Raw genomic sequence first — 8,314 nt, forward strand, 5'->3', positions numbered from 1 at the left:
CTGGCTTTCATGGTTCCTTAGCTCTCCAGCGTCTGTTAAGTCAAGTACTTGGACTGAAGACTGCAGTCTGTCTTCAACTTTTTTCCGGTATTATCTTCTGTACTGAAACGGATGCAACTGTTCTTTTTCCTTGGATTTGACTGATTTGACAGTAGTTCCTGTTTGGAAGACCAAGAAATGACACGATGAGTAAATGAAAACTCTGAGTTCTCAAAATGAGCACAGATTGCTGTCTGCATTTTTTCCCCTCAGAATGTTAATCTTTCATATGATGGAGGTGGAATGAGCTGATTTCAGATTATGACTACTTAGCTAGAGAATAAACAAGCCCTGTTTGGAATCTGAACCCCAGAATACTAGCTGTGCTGATTCGGAAGTTTTTGGTTCTTGGTGTGTTTCACTACACTCTTTGTAATACTGTGAGTTAAGGAGAGGTATTTCTGTCTGCTTTTGACAGAGATAGCTACTAGGTAAAATATTGTTATTCAACGTTTTACTGACTGATCTGAATGTAAATATGAAAGTACTGCTGTTAAAATGTCATGGAAAGCAGACCACGGTGGTAAACAATAGAAAGTAATAATGCAGAGCGTTTAGCATTATGTGGCAAGTGCTTTAATTCAGGCAAAGCGTATTTTGACTGTTTGTGTTTCTTCATATTACAAATGTTTTCCAAAATTAGAACCTTCTAACAAAATTTGAATTAGATTAGGAGCATTTTGAATGCTCAGTTTTATCATTTCAAAGTAAAGATGAAAGCTGAGTAACGATTAGACTTTTCCCCATCTACTACTCTGATACGCACAGGAATGGCCATTTCGAGTCAGATGAGTTCAGGTAGCCCAGTATCTTAAAAGTGACTTTGTTAGAGGTAAACAATGGATTAAGAACAGGGCAGGCATGTTGTTATACTCCCTACAGTATTCACAGTCTCTAATTGGTACAGTGCTACTGGAAAGTCATTATCATCGGAACATTCTAGCACAGATTATGCCAGCAGTCTCTCTTTTTATTACCTTACGTACCCTGTGCCTACAGCCATCTGTCCTTTATGTATTCGACTTCCTGGTGTGTCATGTTTAAAATATTAAGTGATATTTATGTATACTATGTATTCTGTCCTTACGCATTTTTTTTATATCATCAGTTTACATATAACTATCTTTCACCTAAAACCAGGTAAAAAGTACAGTGCTAAATCCTACTTATCTGTGTCTGAGATGTCACATTCTCTCTCATTGTTACTATTCCTGTCTCATTGCTGCCTCTATTTGGTTATGTCCTCAGATATTTTGCTGTTTTTTTTTTTAATTTTTGTATGTAATTAAAAGCAGCATTGCTAATTTTCACTACTAATCAATTGTGTTTTGACTCTATTGCAAGATTTTTACCTTTGATCATGGTTGAGGGCACGTCTCTGTGCCATTTTCTTTCAGTATTGGCAGCTTACCTACGTAGGATTACTGCACTTAATGCTCTTGTGCCTCAGGCTAAAGCACCAACTCACTTGTGTGGTTTTGTACCAAAAGTTGTGTGAAATACTTACAGTGAACATGACACCTGTACTGAGCTTCTGAAGTAAATAGAGTGCGTCAGTAGTAAATGTTTGCACTAGTCAGAGTTGAGATCTTTCATGAGTATTATGTGAGGAAAGTAGAGCGATTAGGCAAACCGTAGTGCTGAAAAATCATGTTAATTCTTCAATCACCATTTGATTCCACTTCACATTAGGCAATGAATAACCTTTCGAATTCCTTACAGAATTCTGGTTTGAAATATCAGGAATATAGTACTTCTTCCATGGGCTTCCATACTCTGCTTCTATGGCATTCCCTTGAGTGCAGCAGTGAGAGGTGAGCTTGATTAGTGCTAATTCACTTCGGTTATCACTTCGCTGTATGTATATATAAACGATAGGCAGTGAACATCTATAACTGCTTGCTATGCAGGGTAGGTGCTATGTGGCATTGAAAGTTTCTAAAGGTTTCATTTTTCATTGATGCTCTGTGGTATTCGTCTGTTCTTGAACCTGAACCTCTTCCCTAGTCCTCTCAGTTCCCTGTGGCAGGGGGAACAGACGATCAGATTAGCGTTGTATTGGTGTGTTTTAAATGCCATTGATGTCAGTTAAGTCCTGATTTATATTAAAGTGGAAGATTCATGAGCGTACTGTTATTACTGCAATGATCAGATGGTTGTACAGAGTGGAGGGTAGAAACTAAGCTGATGAGAACCCGCAGGTTGAGAAGATAGCTGCGCCAAGGTGAGCTATAATCTCTGAATCACAAGTGTGCTGCCTTTTATTTCTTTTCATCAAAGTCTTATTCTCAAGTCTCTCTCGTTCTGAAATTTTTTAAAAAGAGTTGTTTCATAAGGTGTCTCATAATAAAAACCTTTAAAGCACTGAGTTTGAGGAATCTATCCAACTCTAAAATTACTTACCTGCTCCAGTGGAAAAAAAAAAAATGAGAGCTCTATTTGGTGTAGTTCCAGTTTCCTAGAAGTCTGAGTCCTGGGGTTAGCTGAAGTAAACATCTGTTTTTTCACACTTTTAAGACTATATAGCATGAGAGGATAAAATAAGGCAGTACCAGGTCTCCTTTTGATTCCTTTCCTTGCATTATGTTGTCTTCTGCTACTTCTGCTGTAGATTGCTAAGGTATGCTCCGTTTCAAGGATTTTTTAAAATCTGTTTTTATATGAACCTGTGCTATCACTCTCCAGTCACGTACAATGATTTCTTCAAGAGGGCCTGGCCAGGTTGTACAAAGCAGGCATGAAAATAAATGCATTAAATGTAATGGTTTTCATTATTCACGTTGGTCAGTCTGTAGCCACACCAACGGAACAGGTGCTGTTTTGATATCTGCAGTTATTTTAGAGTCTTTTTATGACAGTCCAGTCTGTTGTATGAAGGGTTCCTTGTAGGATGCTTACCTCCCTTACCTCCTCCTTTGTACTTGTCACACTATGAACCCTGCTCAGATGTGGGCAGCCTTCAGTATTCAAATCTGGCATTCCCTCCCTCCTTTCTTCACAAAGGCTACTTTAGAAATGGAAGGTGGAGCGGAAAGATGAGAGCGCTTTCAGAGGGAAGCCACTGACTTGCTGCAAGGGAATACTAGCATTGATTTTTTTTCAGATGTGTTGATTTTAAAGCAGTATAGCGTGAGGGTGTTACTTTCAGTTCCACAAATTAAGATGGCTTAAGTTGGCTTTGCTATTACAACATTGGGTAACAGAATTTCATGCAACAGAAAGCTGGAATGCAGAGAGACCTGATGCTGCAGGAGATCTTCAAAACAAGAAGGTGAAGGAGAGGAACAGGTGATCACCCTTATACTCCAGTAATGCGGAGCTTTCAGAGGGAAGCCACTAACTTGCTGCAAGGGAATACTAGCATTGATTTTTTTTCAGATGTGTTGATTTTAAAGCAGTATAGTGTGAGGGTGTTACTTTCAGTTCCACAAATTAAGATGGCTTAAGTTGGCTTTGCTATTACAACATTGGGTAACAGAATTTCATGCAACAGAAAGCTGGAATGCAGAGAGACCTGATGCTGCAGGAGATCTTCAAAACAAGAAGGTGAAGGAGAGGAACAGGTGATCACCCTTATACTCCAGTAATGCGGGTAACCGAAGGAGGCATAGAAGCCTGAGTTAAATATAACAAGAGTGGTTCATCTTACCTTGGGAAGCGCATGTTAAATGCATTACTGATGGTTTTCAGTTTAAATTAAGTCAAAGTAATTTGTTACAATCACAGTATCTCAGATCATATTTCTTTTAGTCACATAGCTTCTTCCTGTTCGTCGCACTAGTGGCTGTAGATTAACCAGACATCTGTTAAACTTTTTGTTTCTTTAAGAAACTGTGTGTCTTTCAGATAGTCTTCTATATAATATCTTGCATGAATTCCTGCTACGGGTACTGGTTTGACTAAGTGAAAGGTTACTGCTTGTGCCACAGATAACACTTTTCCTTGGAGTATTGCAAATAACTAAACATGCTCCTTAGTAGTTACTGTGTACTCCCATCTGCAAATGGATTATACGTCATTATACTTGTAATAATACAGGAATCACGTTTGGATGTGCAGCAATGGGTTCTGTCGCTGCCCCTAGTGGCTCTTAATTGCAAACAGCTTGTAGTGCTACATCTCATTCTAATGCACTTGTAAGTGAAATATTATTTTTAACTGTAGATGTGATGAGCACATGAAGCAAGACTATCCATACAAATTATACTTTCTTGCAAAAAAGTTGAAAATGTTGTGCTGAAAATTAAAGTTCAAGAGCATGACTACAGTATTTCTTAGAAGAAGCAGCAGAAGAAATTGGAATAGATGAGGATTTGAGACCTGATGTAGGGTCTTGGATCATTAGGAAAGTAGTAGTGCAGGCTAGGGAATTTATAGTTAATGCAAATTAATATATGGGAGAAGGAGCAACATATGGCTAATTATAGGACTACATCTGTAGTAGTATGAAGTTGCTTGAATATTGGATTACAGTCTAGTCTTGTCATCAAATTACAAATTACTGTGTAAGGTAATTGATGTGAAGAAAATTATTTCTTAATTTTAAGCTAATTGTTTTCCTGCAAGGGATTCTTGTGGTCATCTTAAACTTCCGTAGGACATGTGAGCAGCTCTAAGAGTACTAGGTTAATCACTGATCTCGGATGCTCCATGTATTTAAATAAAAGCCAGTAAAATAGAGCACAGTTCACTGTTTGAGTAGGTTATTAAATGTACCATGGTAAAAATGAAACTGCATCACCTAGCTGGCTTTCAAACTTATTTGTAGAAGTTGAGTTGATTTAACAAGTTACTACACTAAAGTGTCTTGAATATACCAGTTACATTAACTTATTGTCTTTGCTGTTGTCAAGAATTTAAAGCCTTTTTTTAAAGCCAGTAGTCCTGGAAAAGGAACATTTGACAATGTAGGTAAAACACTGACAATAATAGTGAAAGCTTTTCCAGCATTTCATTTTATCTGAAAGCTGTAGCTCTTCTTGGCACACATTTTTTCATCAGTAGGAATTACAGTGTGTTTATTTTTTAATTGTAAATTGTCCTCCTGAAAGTCCTGATTGAAGTATTTAATTTTCCATGATTACTCAGTTTTGTGTAACTCCTAATTAGCAAATGCCCTCCTGAAAATTTAGAGAACTTTCTATTGTTTTTGAATAAAAATTCCTGGAATATGTAACTTCAGGTGGAGTGGTATTTACTTCTCATTCAAAGCCTGGATAACAATAAATAAGGGGAAAAAAAGGAAAGTAGTTTCCATTTGTAACATTACAGCTCTTTAAAATGTGTACAAATATGTAAAATTTCATGCAGAGAACTTAATAATTGCACTTGCTGTATGTGATGTTTGGTCTCATATAAAAGCCTGAGGGACTAGACAAGCCTGGCATCAGAGTATGGTGATCAAGAAACTTGGGATACAGTGGGAAGCCAGGCTGAGCTCTAGAACAGAGGCTGGTTTGTTCAGATTGCATAGTCCTCGGTCTCTCTTCAGCTGACAGAAGCTGTTACAGGTTTGCACAGAACCCGAAGCATTCTTTATGCTTTATCCCTTAATCTGAAACGCTCTAGAGCACATACTTCTGTTTTGCTATATTTAGCTGCACCTGGACAATAAAGCTCAGTGAGTGTGCTGCGGTCTCTTGATAAAGAATAGTCCAGTTGCGTGCTAGCTGCTCCTGTTCTAAAGGGTATCCCTTTAAGCTCCTTCTGATTTAACAGGAAACCCAAAGCACCCTCTGGATTTATAAAGTATTTGCATTTTTATTATATTGTTCCTGAATTATTTTAGCTTAGATTGCTAAATTAGACCAATCTTCGTGCAAGTCTCTTTTAAATCCTAACACCTTACAAAATAATGGCTTAACTTTGCCCATTATGAAAAAGCACTCACTTTATGGAATTCTATTTTCATTTTACCAGATGTGTAGCAAATTGAGGGTTTGTTCTGAGCAGCGCAGGTAACTCTTTGTTGGAAGCAGATGCTGCCAACATTGCTCTCCAGTTTGTAGTTGCTTGCACCTTAAAACTTTCATAAAGCATCTTCTATTTCTTCCATGCGATTATTAGTAAAGGGAAGGTGAATACTTGCAGGATCTTGAAGTGAGTGTACTCGCCAATACCCATTACTTCATTACTGCATTCGCTTGTCCCTTCGTACCCACACTAATAGAAGTTTAAAGGTGTGTGTGTGTGTTTGTGAGTGTGCCCATGTGGGCAGTATCTGATATGGGCAGCATCTAACATGTGCAAGATGGAGGACAAGGATAAGTAGCTGTCAAGTCCCTGCTGCATCTCTAGAGTTTCTCCTGGTGGGGATGACAAGCTAGTTCTTGCATCTTTTGTGTATATTTTATGTTTAGAAGTTGTCCATTGTTATGGGATGGTCCTTAGCCTCAATCTTGCTTACTTCAACTTCTGTGAGTCTGTTGCCCGTTTTTCCATGTTTGGAATTTGTTTTAAATGTATGTCTATAATCTGTTTCCTGATGGGCTAAGAGTAGGAAGGCTGGTACACCTTGTAAGCTGCAACCTTGTTGCCATCCTCCTGCTGTTAGGATGCAGGGTCTGCTTCTGAGTGTCTCTCTTTCAGCTTGGCATAATGTTTTACTCAATTTCACTATTGGAGCACCATCCTGGGAACAGTTTTTCTCTGATGTCAATAAAAGTTATTCTTGAAACCTTGTTGTACAGTTTCTTGGGCTTGTGCATGTTTGTGTGCGAACTCTTCTCAATGCCTCCTCCAATATCCTATTCGTACTTACCCTGATCTATTACATACTTCTGCAGCAGAAACAAGGTGCACAAATGCATGTGTTCTCTGAAATGTTTGTTGTTATTCTGATTGCAGTGTTTTGCTGCCTTACTGAACAACTAAGTATCAGTTGACCATAAAATGCTTTGAGAGAGAAAGCTTAGTTTGGGTGCTGCTCCATCTCCTAATCTTTCAGTCCACAAACAGTCTTTATAATATTGAGAAGATCTCCTTCCCAGATGTGTGCTGTGAAGCGTATTTTTACACACGGTTCTAAGAAGATTACCACAGATTCCAGTGTGCTGAAAGTTAGTTGTGAAGCTGTTGTCTTAGACTTGACCTTGGCTGAATAATGTTACCATCATTATCAATCTTCCTTTTGGCTGTAGAGAGACTTTTAAATTATGAGGTTTTCAGGTATAACAGAGGTCAGTGACATTTATAAGTGTAATAATGCACTGAGGGGTGGAAAGATGAAATTCTGTAGGATAAAAAAAAATCTTGGTTGGCTGGTTACACCTACCTCTTCTTTTGACAGCACACGTCTTGACCAGGAGACAAGCTATCTTCTTGAAATCAATTAACATTTCCCACAGAGATAGAGTAATGCCATGTTTATGCACAGAAATATGTTACAGGCGATGCCATCTGCAGAGTAAATCTGACTAGCTGCCTCTTCTACAGGATCAAACTTCCTGTCACTTGTTTGTGTGAAAAATTCATCTGAGGGGTGTGTACCTTTTTTTTTTTTTTTTGTCCCTCAGAGCATCATCTAGTTCAGAATAGCGTTAAGATATGTATACAAGATAGTGTCTGGTGGAACTGCAGCCTGGGGTCTGCCCCTACTCTAATTTTGTAAGTCTTTCATGCTTCCACTGCTATAAATGTTGCTGTAGCGCGAAGGACTCAAAACTGTTAGGGGACCAAAGAGAATCAATATCAACTTCATAAGTGAGCTTTAGGAAGGCTTAAAGAGAGGTCAGACAATATCTATCCCAGGAACTCTGGCAGGTTTAAAAAAAAACAGGTGTGGAGGTGGAGCTTGGTGTTTCCATTTAGAAATTCTGGGATGTAGTGCCCGCCTTCATCCAGCTTCCCCAGATCACTTCAAACAGAGACTGCAGACCGTATCTCGCAGGTGATGTCGGTATCAGAGAAGCAAATCAAATCACGGGAGATCAGCCTGTCTGTAGGATTTCTCACTTTCTGTTCCCTATGGTTCTCAATAAAACTGATAGGTTTTAATTTATACTACTGAAGATTAGTTTCTATTGCTTGTCCTTTCAGTTTTACATATGTACACGTACAGAGCCATGCACAAGTGTATACGTACACTCATTTGTCTAGTTAATGAGTTACAGCAAGGGGACTCTTCTGGTCAGTTCTAGAAACTGATACTAGCCCCATTCCTTTTGTTGCCTCTGAGCGGATTCTTGTAGGTACTGTTTAGCACACAGTTATTCTGGTGTTGCGCCTCGTTATGAGATGCAAATGGCACTGATCCTGTTTTATCAGAGTATTCAGC

This window comes from Buceros rhinoceros, unplaced genomic scaffold (genome assembly GCF_000710305.1).
Source record: "Buceros rhinoceros silvestris isolate BGI_N320 unplaced genomic scaffold, ASM71030v1 scaffold7688, whole genome shotgun sequence".
In the NCBI taxonomy this organism is placed as follows: Eukaryota; Metazoa; Chordata; class Aves; order Bucerotiformes; family Bucerotidae; genus Buceros; species Buceros rhinoceros.